This window comes from Antechinus flavipes, chromosome 2 (assembly GCF_016432865.1).
Source record: "Antechinus flavipes isolate AdamAnt ecotype Samford, QLD, Australia chromosome 2, AdamAnt_v2, whole genome shotgun sequence".
Taxonomy (NCBI): Eukaryota; Metazoa; Chordata; class Mammalia; order Dasyuromorphia; family Dasyuridae; genus Antechinus; species Antechinus flavipes.
Genome location: NC_067399.1, coordinates 575,070,022 through 575,086,527, shown reverse-complemented (window position 1 = coordinate 575,086,527; position 16,506 = coordinate 575,070,022).

Here is a 16,506-nt window from a genome sequence, read left to right as displayed (position 1 = left end):
CTTCTTCCTTTCTTCTTCCTTCCTTCCTTCTTCCCTTCCTCCTTCCTTCCTCTCTCCCTTCTTCCTCCTTCCTTCCTTCTTTCCTCTCTTCCTTCCTCCCTCCCTCCCTCCCTTCCTTCCTTCCTTCCTTCTTTTCTTCCTTCCTTCCTTCTTCCTTCCTTCCTTCCTTCCTTCCTTCCTTCCTTCCTTCCTTCCTTCCTTCCTTCCTTCCTTCCTTCCTCCTTCCCCTTCCTCCTTCCCTCCTTCCTTCTTTTCTCCCTTCCTCCTTCCCTCCCTCCCTTTCTCCTTCCGGAGAGGTATTATTATTACTGCTATTTTCCAGATAAGGAAATTGAAACAGATAGAAGTTTAGTTAAGAAGTGTTACCCAGGACCAAATAGCTAATAAAGGAACATAATTTGAACTCAGATCTTCTTCCCTCCTGGACTTGTTTGTACCACACCAGACCAACTAGCTATTGAAATGCAAACAAAATTAAGCAAACAAATGAACAACTCCAGGTCTTATTCTTGTTGACAGTTTTTCCTGGGGGATACACATTGTGAATTGCTAGAGCTGGTTTTCTATAAAACTGAGTCACTGATTATTTTAAAAGATTACTTATGGGTTTTTTTTCTTTCCCTTTCATTTGAGTCAATATGCTTATCTTATTAACATCAGCCTAAAATTGCTTATACATTGGAAAATTGTCTTTGAATTACTACCCAAGGTGATAAGAAAACTAGATTTGGAATCAGAAACTTGGGCTGAAATCCCAGCCCTATTAATTCGTAGTAAGATGATTATGTACAATTCTGTTCATTTCTCTTTAGGTCCTTAATTTCCTTATCTGCAAAACAAAAGGATTGAACCAAATGACCCCTAAGGTTCCTTCCCATTCCAAATTCTATGACATGTAAATTCACTGATAACAGTAAACATGATCTTTCATTGAAATAGTAGATGTTTTCCAGAACTGGACATTTATTTCAAGTTTTTCTTGGCATAGTAGAATAATTTTGCTCAGTGTGTGTGTGTGTGTGTGTGTGTGTGTGTGTGTGTGTGTGTGTGTGTCTATGACCCTGGTTAATTTACCTCCTCTAGGCATGTTTTCCTTTTATAATATCTGAATTTTTCACAAAAAAAGGGCTTCAATGTATGAATTTGAGTTTTGTTTTTGACTCCTTGAATCTTCTTTCATTTTTACTTGCTACAAACTGATTGCTCACTCCTTTATGTCACAAAGAGCACAAGTCAGTTTTTTTCAAATTCTGTTCTCCATTGTTCCCTGGGATTTTATAGAATGTTAATAGGGGTTCTGTGCTGTATGGTATGCATACATATATTGTATTTAACATATACTTTAACATATTTAACATGTATTGGTCTACCTGCCATCTGGGGGAAGGGGTGGGGGAAAGGAGGGGAAAAATTGGAACAAAAGATTTTGCAACTGCCAATGCTGAAAAATTACCCATGCATATATCTTGTAAATAAAAAGCTATAATAAAAAAAAAAAAATAGAGGTTCTGTGAACACATTTTGGTGTTAGTGCTATTTTCCCCTCTAAATTTTAAATATGAAAATGCATACAAATATTTGCTTTATATAATTTTTTGGGTATGAAAATAGGCATAATTTCCTATAATTGTTTCTAAAATTTCCCAGACCTTGCTCTCCTACCTTAATTTCAAGATTATTTCACTGGGTTGGATTAGATGGTTATTGAGTGGCTTTCCAACCCTTGGATACTTGAGCTGAGATTTGAACTTAATGCCCAATAGGTTTGAAAGGGAATCATAGAATGGTAGAGCCAGAAGTAATCTTGGAGTACATTGTATTTAAGGTTAAAAGGGACCCTGGAAATCAGATTACTCAATTTGCTTATTTTATAGGTAGAAAAAAATGAAAATCACAGCTATGAAATTATTTCCCCAAGGATTTGTACCCTATTATCCATTGTCTCCATCATGCCCCCTTTCTCCAAAGCCCTCCTCCACCCCAAGTACCAATTCTTTCACTTTCCAGATGAGTAAACTAAAACAAGTTAACCAAGTCACACAGTTAGTGGTGTATTTAGGGGACCTCTGAATCCTAGTCTAATGCTCGTTCCCTTGCATTATATTGCCTCTGATGCTATTAAGATTGTTAACGGTGCAATACAGAGAATAAAGGCAATTATCTAGAAAACTCAACTGCCCCACCCCCTTTAAGTCTCTGAATACTTCAGAAGAAATATGTTTTCCCCATGTATCCTGCCCCCACTCCCACCTTAATCTGGAAAATTGCCTCCATTCTCCCTTTCTCTTTGCTTATATAGACAGAGACTCAGCATGTACTTTTCCCAATAGATGTCAAATTGGGGTCACTCCTTCCTAATTCTGATACTGCCACGGGGGAGCCAGGGCTCCCTTGGCATTTTTGCAAAATGTAAGAGGATCATTCCTGGTGCCTGAGCCAACTTCTCTTCCTTCGATGAAAAGCATTTTGATGCCCGAGATTGGTTCTACGCTGTCTAGCCTAGCGCCTAATGACTGCTGGGTATGTGCCTGCACAGTCAGTGTCTTGCCAATGTCTGCCAGCCCTCCCCCCTAACCCCTTCCCCTATTGACTGGGAAAAAATTTCTTTTGGGTCTTTTCCAAAGACCCAAGATATTTTCTCCCAAAGGAGAGATCTGGCGATTGGCGTTGGATGGCTCCAGAAACAAAATGCTGTTCTTTGGAAAATGCTTAGTTTTCAAACCTCACCTGGGAAAGGAGGCTTTGCAGTTTTAACACTTCAGCCGGAAAGGAGCTTCAGTCTTGCCTGGTTTCTTTCTTCCTTTTAACATCTGCATGTGGACATAATAAAGTGCACTGCCTGCACTGCAGAGCCCGGCCCTTTGCAGAAGAGGAAGAGTGCTGGTGGTGTAATTGAGATGTTATTGCCTGCTTCTCTGGCCCATATTAGCCGAATAAAGCATGTAGTCAATAAAAGGAAACAAAACAATAAAACTCAGCCCTTTGGTGCTCTCTTATAGGGTGTTATGCAACCCAGAAACCTGTGGTCATAAAATGGGGAATGGGGGAAACTTTACACTTTCAAGAACAAAGCAAGGCAGGCATTAGGTTCAAAATTGACTCGGCCAGTACTAAAGTTCTATTCTTTTGGCACCTGGAAACAGTTAGCTTTAAGAGCTGGGCCGATTTATAGGGTTCCAATTTTAATAGGGCCTTCATGCGTTCTTGTTAGGAGCACGTATAGAAATGTGCTTTTCATTAGGGAAGTCATTGATCCCATCTCCAAAGATACATTCATTTCAGAAGATAAATTCATTAGCCACGGGCAGAAAGATCATTTCCACACCCTTTCTCCTGCTCCCCACATTATGGAGGAAAGAGAAAAGTCTGTCCTTGAGAGAGAAAAACACCAACCTCTGAGACTAAGAAAAAAAAGAGGAAGGTTTTCATCGACCAGCAGATTTTCCTTTTCTGAGAAACAAAGCCTGCCATAGTTGTTGTTAGTTTCTCAGTCAGGACATAAAATGTAGGAGAATTTTCCCAGGTTAAGTGTAGAAGCAGGAACATGATGCCTGAGAAGAGGAAGGCAATTTGGAGTTCAGAAGACCTACATCAGGTCATGCCTTTGATACATACTAGCTTGATGTTTATGGAGGCAGCATTTAACCCCTTAGGGTCTCAAAGCCTAGATACATTTAGGTCATTTAATGGATAGTGCACTGGTCTGTTTGCCTTAGTTACCTCAATTGCAAAATGGGGATAATAACAGCACCAACTTCATTTAGAGTATCACATGAGATGATGTACTTAGTATAGTTCCTGGTACATAGTAAGCTCCATATAAATGTATATTCCTTTTCTTTTATCTTCCCCTTTCCCAGCTATGGATGAATGGCCTATCTTTATTTATGAAGGGAGTATTTACACTAGAAATTCCCTTCACTGATAAAAATGACAGATCTGGACCAAAAAGAGAAAATTTTGAAAAGAAAAAAGGGGTAGAAACATTTGTTTCTGTTCACTATCCAGATGAACAACAATCAAGACCATCGGTACCAAGATCCTAACCCCTTAAAGCAATTTATTTAATGTTTGTTGTCTAAATGGAGTCGTCTGGTAGGATATTTCTTTTCCTTTTTTCTCTATAAGCATTGTAAGTGCTGTTAAATGAGCCCATATGAATATTTGATTAAAGTGTAAAAATTCCATGAGCTCAGATGGAGAAATTTATGGCATTGGTTATTGAACCTGTGCTAATGAATAAATTTTCACTGCAGCCATTTCTATTGCTTATGCTGCAAAATATAGCTTACACTTCTACCTGGTAAGAACAAAATCCCCAAGAGCTTGTTAGAAGGACAAATTGGGTATTGCTGAGTGCTACAATTTATATGGAAGAGGTCTCTACTACATAATAAGCATATATGTATTCATATCCCTTCATCCTTCTGATCTAGGTTATATGATATGTGTTAAATTCCAATTTGGGCAAGAGGAGCCATGAATTATTCTTCCACATTATCAGATGTTGTGTTTCCTGTATATTACAGGATCTGAGCTCAGTCATTCCTTCTGCTTTTCTCTTGTCCACTCAGGAGAAGCAAACAAAATGGACCTTTTTATAAATCAGGAGAATGTTTTCAGAAAGGTCATTTTTTTGTCCCTCATTGATTATGAAAGGGAGCCTTTATTCTTGAATCAGAAAAGGGTCCAATGAAAATGGTTGCAAAAAGAATAAATGTAGCTAGGGAAAATGATATGGTATGCACATCCTGAGGAAGTCTGGTGTGGTATAATGGAAAGACCCCCCCCCCAAAAAAAAGATTAGTTTCTCTCCAAGTCTTGGCTTTGATTTTTTGCCTCTGCTCTCCAGTACTCCCTATGATATCTGCTGTGGTATTATACACATAATAGGTACACAATAAGTTGTCTTTCATAGGATATTCAATTTAGAACAAAATCTAGCCTCAAAGGTCTCTTAGTCCACTGACTTTCTTAGGATCACACAATTAGTGACTGTGAAAAATGGAATCTAAACTGAGATCCTCAGACTCCAGAACAGGGCTTTTGCTACTGGATCATATAATTTTATTCTATGTACTGTCTTGGAGGATCCAGAAGCAGTAAATGCACACAAACAATAGTTTTCTAAGTGCAGTGATGCCAATAGAACAATCCAGGGATGTTAATGAATAATCAGGCTTACCGTAATAACAATTAAGTGATTCCCCATTTCAATTCTCCCCAGAGCTATAACCAGGACTGAATGATTAGTGTCTTTCCGCAGGGCACTGAAATTTAGAGGGTGTTGACAATACCTGTACTCCTGCAGGTGGATATAACTCACCTGAAAAGCTGGTTCTCAAAGAAAAAAAAGTTATACTATATTATCTGGTATAATAAATTGTCATCTAATTATAGTAATCAGTTATATAATGGAAAGCTATTACATGGCTTAAATACCCGCCATAGCTACACTCAGGGGCCTCTCATCTCTATTACACAATACTGCCACCTAGACATCATAATTGCCAGTTATATCTGGCTCTTCCTTAATTTTCCTCCCATCCTATTAACCTGAAGAACTTGGTTAGTAAATAAATAGGGTGGGTGTTTACAGATAATTGGGGCAGTAAGAATCACAAGCTTATTCTCAGTAGGTATTTTAAAATGTGTTTCCCAGAACCCACATAAGATTGTAGGATCATAGCTTCAAGCTAGATGGCTTGTCAAAAACCATCAAGTCCAACCTTCTGGTTTTATAAATGAGGAAGCTGGGGCCCAGAGAAGTTCAGTGACTTTTACCAATATCATCCAAGGTTTGAGTTTGAACTCAGTTTGAGTTCAAATCGACTCTAAACCCAATATTCACTGTAGCAACTAAGCATGGACTTCGCCACGTTCTGCTCTAGTTTGGCACCTTTATAAAGTAATTTTATCCACTTTATCTATTTAGTAACTCATCCTTTACCAAGCACCTGCTATAATGATAATAATTTAAAAAATGTACAATTGATGCTTTTATTTTATGTCATTGTCCCATTTATATATCAGGGACTGCATCCTGATCTCTGAGCACTAGAATACTGGGACAAGGTGGGTCAAATAAATTTGTGCTACTTGACAAAATAATACCCAAGAGTAAGAATGACCTTGGTATGAGATAGTTTGTTATCCCAGAGCTTAGCAGCGGTTACTCTTCCATTTCTTTAGCTGTACATCAATCCTGAGTGAAGCTGACTGGCACTGGTAATAGTAGCTAAGACTATTAATCAATCAATCAATTAATTAAGACATTATTAATAAGGATGTCTCTTGGTGGAAGTAATTACTTAATAGAGTGGGTTCTTTTGGTGAATCAATTGATTCTCACAACAATCCTGAGATGTAGATGTTTTATGATCTCAATTTTTAAGATGAAAAAACCAAGACAGCAAAAGTTAGATGATTTAGGGGCAGTTAGGTGGTGTAGTGGATAGAACACCAGTCCTGGAATCAGGAGGACCTGAGTTCAAATTGAGCCTCAGGCACTTAACAGTTTCTAGCTGTGTGATCCTGGGCAAGTCACTTAACCCCAATTGCCTCAAAAAAAAAAAAAAAAAAAGTTAGATGATTTACCAAAGATCACACGGTTAGTAAGTAACTGCGGTCACATTTGAACTCAAATCTTCCTGATTCTACGTTGACCATGATATCCATTCCTCTACCAGTTGTCAAAGAATTCAGAACTGACCTACATTATTCCATATGTGATTTCCCAGTGAAGTGCCTTCCTTACTTTTAACATTTTTTGTCTCAATGTAGTCTATAGCAGAACTTCCTTTTTTCAGTGGTCAGATTATACCATTGACATATTAAGTTGGAGGGACAGAGATATAGAGACAAGGAAATTATCATAGAGAAAGTGACATTTGAGTTTGGAAGGAAGAGGGTAATTTTATAATAGGCAGAATCTGGTAGAAATCAGCTACCAAAGTATAGAAGTCAGAGACCATGAATGGAGAGAGTTGAGAAAGGGCAAGATGAAACTGGAGGATGGAGTAAGTATAAATATTTTATATACATAAATACTTGTTGATTCATTTATTGACTCCATGGTATACCATACTAGTAACTCTGTCACCAAAGAAAATAAGGTTAATTTGCCATGACATGTTGAGTGAATTCATGCTGGCTTCTAATGATCATCTTTTAATTTTTTTATTTTTTATGATTCTGTGAAGTTCCTATCTGTAGCTTATCTATTTGGATCCTGGGCCTTCCACAAGACCCTGCTTCAATATTTATCTGCTTTTTGATTCATGTTTGTATACCTACTCTCACATGCGCTTCTGTCATGTCCTTTGTTCTTTAATTCATTCAACAAATATTTGTTCTACAATGTGTTTGCCCCCTTTCACAGGCCTACCTTATTGCTTGATACCTTCAACCCAGCATTGTCCTTATCCCAGTCTGATGCTATTCCTTACAAGACTTTTTATAGTCAAACTATGCTTGGAAGTTAGTTAATGGTATTTATTTATTGATCATCTGTACTATACTCACTGTTAAGAAGTAGGCAGCCTGACCTTGTAATCTTTAGTGATCTAGATCAAAGAGTGCTACAAATAGTTGGGGTATAGAGATGATCTAGAATATTATGATATTTGGAGATGTGCAGCAATGTGCATGAATAGAGAACATAGTTACCACCATGGTTATATTCTCTCTCTCCTTTTTTGGTCCTGTTCTTTGGTCTCCTGGTATCTTGACTCTAAGGAGTCTTCCAAAATATCTTAAAATATTATAAGATCATATAGGAACAACAATCCAATCTCCAACAGGGTAAAAAGCAGAGGTCAGTAGATTGACATATCACTTCTGACAAACTGCCCAGTCCTGACTTAAAGTACATTAAATAATATATAAAGAAAAAATATAAAAAAAGATTGGAGGAAAACATTTAAAGATATAATAGAATCTCAACTCAAGTACTAAATCCCACTTCCCCCCAATCTAGTCTTTGGCTTGGAAAACCTTAAGAAAAAGACATGCAGCTGAATGGAGAAAATAGGAAATACATTTCTCTTAAAGACAAAGATAGAAATTTATGATAGATTAGCCAATGTTCTTTGCTTACTTCAAATTGAAACATACTATTGAACTTGGCCAGACTGTAGAGTGCTTGTAAACAAACAATCATTCTTGAATTTCATGGCTGTGGGCTCATTGCCAACAAGCAGCATTCTTTCTTCTCTCCCCTTTTCCCCCATGAAAATTCTATGAAATATGTGAGACACACAGAGAAGGAGATTGACACAGAGACGGAGAGCATTAGAAATAGCAAAACTAAGACAAAGAGGAACCGACATAGAAAGAGAAACAATGAGAGAGAATGACAGAGAGACAGAAATGCAGACACACAGACAGAGACAAAGAAAGGCAGAGAGAGAGAGAGAAACATATCTGAATAAGATCATAGACAATAAAGATGTTTCTTTGGAGGAATCACATTTGGGTGCTGCTTTGTGTTGGAAGCATTGGATTTCATGGAGGATCAGTGGGCTTTAAGAGCATCTAGGAATCCTCCCCCAAGCAAAGCCTCCACAATTTGCTCATGGCTACATATAGTTTTTAAAGGTGGTGATAGGGCAGCTTTATGCCCTCCTGCAACTGGTGTGGGATAGGATGCCATCCCTCTAAAAATCTCCCGGCAGCTTTTGAGGAACAAGGAATCTCGATTCTGAATATCAATGAGTTAAGTCAACTGGCTTTTAAATTATACCTCCTCATCAGAGACGGTTTGCTGGGCTGGGAATTCAATACTCTAGCATACATTTCTTGAAATGTCTCCTAAATGAGAAATTATGCTGAGGCAATCTCAAGTGAAGAGGTGCTCTCTCCTGTTGAAATAAATGAATAAATAATAATAATAATAATAAATCGATTATGTTTGCTCTTCTGTTAACAATGGGACTCTGCAGCAGGCTGTTCTAATTGGCTGCTGCTTTTGGGGTCCTGCTGAGCTGCTTCTCTGTATTACTGTGCTCCCTCTCTGTGGGCTTTGAGGCAACCAGTCAGCTGTCACCAGGGCCTGCCTCAACAGGGGTGCTTTTGCACCAATTCCTTTGTTCCTCAGGGGGTTCACAAGAAAATGATCTACAAAATAAACCGTTCACTCCCAGCCAGCTTAAATAGAATTATGAATGCTCTGCTTCTCTGCTTGACAGCAATTGTCCCTAGTTTGCTTGAGAGAATTAGGCTTGTTATTATTTGTTAGAGATGATGAAAACATTTTTGTTCTTCTTGGATTTAGTTATCTTTTTCCCTCCTTGTGGGGGACATGTGAAAGGTGAAACTGCTTATAAATTTGGCATTGTATGTTGAAAATTCTGTTGATTTGGTCCTTTTTATTACAGAAGGAAGTAAAAAATATCCCTTCACCTTTATGATGAAAGCAGTCAATGAGTGAGTTGGGAGCAGGCACCCATGTAGTGGAAGAGGGCTGAATTTGAGAGCAGAAAACCTAGGTTTTCTGATTCTGGCATGAACCAGTTGGGTTACACTGAATAAGTCACTTGCTTTCTCTAGAGCTCAGTTTCCTCATCTGTGAATCCAGTAAAATTATTCTTTATATAAATCACAAGGTTGTGATCATGAGATCATGTATATGAAAGGGCTGTAACCATATAATATGAAAAATGATTGTGAAAACAAATAATCTGTACAACTTTGGAGGCAGCTGCCCTTTTGGTTTATCAGGAACTATGTATTGTTTAATAGCAATTGATATTTTTATAATGCTTTAAGAATTACAAAACATTTTGTATACTCTATCTAATTTGATCCTAAAAATATCCTTGTGAAGTATGATCTACCTTCTTTTACAAAGAAGGATACCAGGCTCAGAATGGTTAATGACTTCCTGGGGGGGTCACACAAATAGTTAAACAGCCCAATTATACTCAGGTTACTTATTCTAGAATGAATACCTTCTACTCCATCTAGAGCATTATTGCTCTAGCTTTGTGCTCTTATTTAGACACATTCATTTAACAAGGATTTATCAAAGATCTCTTAAATTCAGACACTGTCCTTATCTGAATGTGTGTCTCTGTTGGGATTGGGGATTATATAAAACAAAGATAGGAAGATCCCCATTCCTGCCTTCATGGATTTACCAATTAGTAGTGGAAACAAAACATATAATCAGAAAAAGAAAATATGAGGTGTAATTGATGGTGATGTTCAGTCATGTCCAACTCATCGTGACCCTGTGGATCATATTGTCCACAGGATTTTCTTGGCAAAGACATTTGGATGATTTGCCATTTCCTTTTTTGGTGAATTAAGGCAAACAAAGGGTAAGTGACTTGCCTAGCATCATATAGCTAGTAATTATCTGAGGCCACATTTGAATTTAAGTCTTCCCAATTCCTAACTTCCTAACTTAGATTCAATGCTCCATCTGCTACCTCATATGTATATACAAGGTAAGAGAGCAATTAGAGAGGTACATAGTGTTATGAAAGGCAAAATGTTTTGGTGATGAAAAATAGAATTGAACTCAGAAGACTTGTGTTTCAGTCCTGGTCCTGCAATATAACTTAGAACAATTTATAATGCTTCTGGATGGCAATTTCCATGCTAGAAATATGATGGACTTAGATTAGAGTCAGGAGTTCTTAACTTGGATCCCTTTGGCAGTTTGATGGAACCTATGAATCTCTTCTCATTCATGTGTTTCAATGCATATAGTAAAAATACCTAGAATTATAAGGAAAACCAATTTTATTGTAATACAGTAATGAAGGGCAACTAGGCAGTACAGTAGATAAAGCCCTGGGCCTGGAGTCAGGAAGGTTCATCTTCCTGAGCTCAAATCTGAGGTCTACAGAGAATTTAAGAATTGTACAGGACTGAAATGACTCAAATAATAGAATATAAACTTCTTGAAAATAAGACCTTCCTTTCTTTCTACTTGCATATGTATTCCCAGGACTTAGGACAGGGGCTGGCACATCATAAATACTTAAATGCTCATGGACTTACCTTTTAGTTCAGTGGTCTTATGACTATGACTTATATACAGTTAAAGAAGGAATTATGTGAAAATTAGACAAAAATTATTTGAAACTCATTTTTTATTTTTTATTTTGTCATGGTGGTAGTGATAGGGATGGTAAAAAGATAAGAGGATAGAACAGGAAGTCCAAAAATTAAAAGAAAGAAAGAAAGAAAAGAGTGTCACTGAAGCATCTTTTTAATAAAAATGACTAGAACAGAAGGCCAAAAAGCCTTGAAGTTTATAGGTTGAAATTATGTAACTAAAAGACAAAAATCCCCAAACCCCAAATCCAAATTATATATAATAGAGATTTATAGTTTCATATCTTCTTTTTTTTCTGTTCTACTTTGTACATGGAAATGTCCATTTTATTTGATCTTTTCCAAGTTTAGAATTAACATTATTACTCTTTGAGTGATCTGTCAATGCATGAAGACTGTACTGGAGCCTATCAAAGGTTCATCAGGAATTATTATTCTCTTATATTGAGATCCACTTGCAAATCAGTTGGGATATGATAAAACAATTGGGGGTGGGGGTCTCCCTCTGGGGGAGGAGTGTCACACTTGAAAATAACAGGAATCAACCTTGTGTGAGAAACTTTTAACACCATTCTGAGTATTATTTCTCTTTTGCCACTGGTCACTTCCTAGAAACCAAGATAATTACTCTACTGGACAGCATGGTAGAATGCAAAGAACAGTAGTCTGGGACTTGGGAGGTGTGGTTTTCCCCAGGTCACTAACCTGCTGTGTGACCTTAAGCAAGACACCTTACTCGGGGCTTAGTTTCCTCACATATAAGATGAAGGAACTGGATTGTGGGAGACAGCATTTTAGGTTTGGAAGTGACTTCACATCATCTCTTTCAACCTATATCTAAACCAGAGGCTACTTTTCAAACTTCTTGATAAATGGTCATTCAAGCCCTTTTTAAAGACTTACAGCAATAGGAAATAAGGCAGGGTCCTCAAACTTTTTAAATAGGGGGCCAATTCACTGTCCCTCAGACTGTTGGAGGGCCGGACTAGAGTAAAAACAAAAACTTTGTTTTGTGGGCCTTTAAATAAAGAAACTTCATAGCCCTGGGTGAGGGGGATAAACATCCTCAGCTGCTGCATCTGGCCCGCGGGCCGCAGTTTGAGGACCCCTGAAAGCTGTCTTCTAAAGCAACCAACTTTTGCACACTTCTAATCATTAAGAATTATGCTGATTTGAGACTCACCTTTCAGTTTCTATCCTTTATTTTTAGGAATCTTTGGGGTCAACCAGAATTAATTCTGTTCCACATGAAATTCCATTACCTATTTAACCCCAGACACTGCTCTTCTGCAGGAAGATGCCCCCACCGATAACCACTTATTTAACATAATTTTTGCATCCTCATTGATCTCTAGCTTATCAATCATTGCCTTCCTAAAATACTGTGTCCCCAAAGGAACATATACTTTAGAGAGGTTGACTAAGACAGGATAAAATGAAACACTCATTCCTCTGACATTATGATCTACTTATGCACTCTAAAATATTATTAGACTTCTAGGCTGCCATATAACACTGTGAAGTCATTTGGAGTTGATGGTTCCCTTAAATCATATGATATATTCCCTTTACCACATGAACTACTTTCTAGTCTAACCTATATTTGTGATGCTAGTTCTTGAATCTATATGTGGGATTTTAAATTTATCTTTGTTCATTTTTTCTTTCTAAGGAAAAATTGTTCTTGTTTTTGCTTGTCAAGATCTTCCAGGCTTCCATTCTGTCATCCAAATTGTTTACTATTTCAACCAGTTTCATTTCACCTGTAAATGTGATAAACATGCCATCTAGATCTTCAACTAAGAAAATGATAATAACCTTGAATAGAATAGGGTTAAAAGACAGGTTTTGTTGATACTCTGCTGGAGAATGTTCTCCATGATGTAGAATCAGCCAACCACTTCTAAGTCAACCTAACTGTACTATCATCTATCCCTTATTTCTCCATCTTGACCACAAAAACATATTTAAGGTCCCTCTCATCTCTAACATTCTATGATTCTGAAAATGCAGATGCTTAAATTGAAAAAAATAACATATATTTGTGCAAGAGACAGGATCTTTTGTCTCATTATATGGTCTTTGTCTTTTTCTTTTCCATTCCCTTTTTTCCTATCTCTGCTCCTTTCTCCACCCTTTTACTCCCCAGTTAAAGAGAAGTTTTATTCCAATACAATCTTTTAAGTTCATCCTGTGGAAGCCCTGATATTAATTTCTCTTGTAAAAAAGCCATTGTAATTTCCCTTGTATATATGCATGTACATGTTTTTACACATACATGAACTTATAAATATATACATGATGATATGTACATGCACATATGTACATATATGTAGGTAACATTCTTAGAGAAAACATGGTAGACAGCAGATGACATAAACTTGGCACCAGGAGGCATGTATTGGAATCTCAGCTCTCCCTATTACTAACTAGCTATCTGACTTAGGCAAGGCAGTTTAGTCTATAAGTCTGTTTGCTTATCTATAAAATGGGGATAATAATATTTACACAACCTTACCTCCCAGGGCTATTGTGAAAATCAAGTGAGATAATAAATATATAAAGAGTTTGGTACCTATAAAGTGCAATATAAACATCAGCTATTAAAAATAAAGTGATTTGGGGGCCTCATAGGGCACAGAGAACTACCTTTTTTAGTTGTGTATAAATCAGGGTTTAATACCATACTAAGCACATAGTAGAACTTCATAAATTCTAGAAATGAACAAATAAAACAACCAACCAATTAACCCACTTGGGCTTAAGCTTTCTAGGTCAATACTTTCAGGATGAGCCATAGCAGATTTCTTTTTCTAATAAAGAGGTACTATAGCCACTTTTGAACATTGATACTATGAGACTGTGTGGATTTGATCTGTAGTTTTCTTTAGAATTTTCTCAAGAGACGGGCTTGACTGTCTTTTGAGGGAAAAAAACCTTTGATTGTTCCATCATCCTTACGTGTATAAGTTGTTATTGGAAAAAATTACTCCTTAATAGAGAAATAAACCAATAAATCTTATTCTTAGTATTTGGAATCTTATTGAAGTTGCTATTGCATGTTGTTACAAGTTCCTAGAATCTTTTAAGAGCTACATATTGCCTCCTATTTAGAATCAAATTTAGAATCCAGTTTTTCTGCAATCACTTACAAAGGATGAAATGAGATCTTTTAGAGAGTTCTTCTTAGAAAGCCATTAGGCCTTAGTTTTTAGAAATGTTCAAAAGACAGGTTGGATAGCTTTGTCCAGAGTAGAATAGGGACACACATTTGGATTTAATTCCAATTGTAAAGGTATGGAGAGACATCACTTCATCATGGCCTTGTCATACTCTATTTCAAATGAATTTTAGAAGTTATGTTCAGAAAAAAGTCATCATTCTCTTAAAACCAGTTTTTGTCTGAGAATACATACATACAGTCATATATGCACATACATAAACGTATATGTGTGTATATGTATGAAAGGGAGAGTAGAAAATTACAAATAAATCTTCAGAGGTTAAGAAATGCTAGTGAAAAAATTTGGGAACAGAAAATTTCTTTCTTCTGACGTTGGAAAGAAATACCATGAAAGATTTATATTGTCCAGTTGTTATGATTGTCATCTGTAATTTTTCTCATTTCTTTTATTCTTACTTTGGCAGAAGATGCAAAAATTCAGTTAATTGGGAATGTTAAGAGAGTACTTTAGAGCTCTTTTTCTCCATTGCAGTACAAACAAGCAGAAGTACTAATTTTCCAGAGAGGGGAAGAAAAAAAAAAAAAAAAACAGCTTGAATGAAGCTGGGCTTCTCAGGATTTTTTGAAACCAGCCTCCCTGAAACCAGAGCCATGGATTTTCCATGGAAGACTTTAGACTTTATAAAGTTTCAGGGTAAATTAGAAGATTTTCTAATGTTTGCTGAATAAAGGCAAGGGTTTAATTAAACAATAATCTTAATTTATATTGCCTTATATAGATTTTCAACTTAATAGTTTAAGATTAATGAAAAAGGTGTCATATAAGTGTTTAGATTTCTTTAGATATCTTTTTCTAAATAATTATTTCATAACATATTTAAGAAGTTTTTGTCATCATAAAATTTATTATAATTATTTAGAAAGGCAGCAGGACATAAAGTATTGAGAAGGGGCCCTGGAACCAGGAAGACAGACCTAACTTTGAAGAATCCAGGCTTTTTGATTGGATTCATCACATCTCAATGTTCTAGGCAGTTTTTAAGATTACTCAGTAGACCATGAAGTTCTAGAGGATAGGTACTGCATTTGCCTTCCATTCCTAGTGCTTAGAATTCCATATACTGGGGTCTTAATAAATGCTAACTGACTGAGTGCCTCTAAGATAACAAATTGCTTTGCATTGGGCTGAGCTGAACAGATAGAGGGAAATTCCTTCTCCAGCTATTCCCTGTACTCATGAAATAGGCCCTATACCTATTCTTCTTTCCCTACATAGCTTTTTAATTTCAATGAGGTAAGCTTTTATAAATAGGAAGTGAGAAAAAATGTAATTGACACTTTGTCAACTATAACTTATGACTTAGCTACCTATATCTGTGGGAAGCCTGTCTACTCTTATCAAGTGACTATAACCCAAGTACTATTGTCTACTTGCTAGCAATTTACTTAAATCTCAGGTATATAAGCCTAATAAAAAACAAAACAAAACAAAGTCTATGAGAGTTTTGTAAAATAATGACTACCACTTCTTTCTTGTATTTATAAATTATCTTTTCATTTTTCAAAGCATTTTCACAAATATGGTCTCACTTGAACTCTCTATACCTTTGAAGTAGTAAGGTAAGTTTACATTTTGAAAAAGAGGAAAGTTCCCATTTTTAAAATAGGTATCATTATCTGCATATGGAAATATTCTCCCTACTTATACCTGGCTTTAATTTCTTCTAATATATAATAAATGAGATATGGGGAACTTGTGATGTAACCATAATCACCTAGATAGGACATAGTGGAAGGGGAGCTGGAATCCAGATCTTCTTCCTCTTGTCTAATATTCCTATTATTTTACCAACTTTTTACTTGGTAAAGGTCATATCATTATTGAAAACATTTTTTCTTTAGCAGCTAGTTTTAATCTGAATATATCATTCTTTTTTCAAAAAATAAAGCAGATAACAAACAGCCTATCAATACTGTAATTGATGGCCAGGAGCTAAGACCAGAGATATAACTAGCAGTTTGGGAGCCCAGGGCAAAAAACATGCCTAGGCAATGCTTGACACAAAAACATTCTTAAATCAAATGTATATTTCCTGATGTGTAGTTAATATTTTAATAGTCAATAATTTAATTAATTAACTAATAATAGTTAATAGTTAATAAATTCATTTGAGCTGGAATGAGAATGAGGTAGGCAATTAGGTGGCACAGACAATGCAGCACTGGATGTGGAATCTCAGGCACTTACTGTGAAT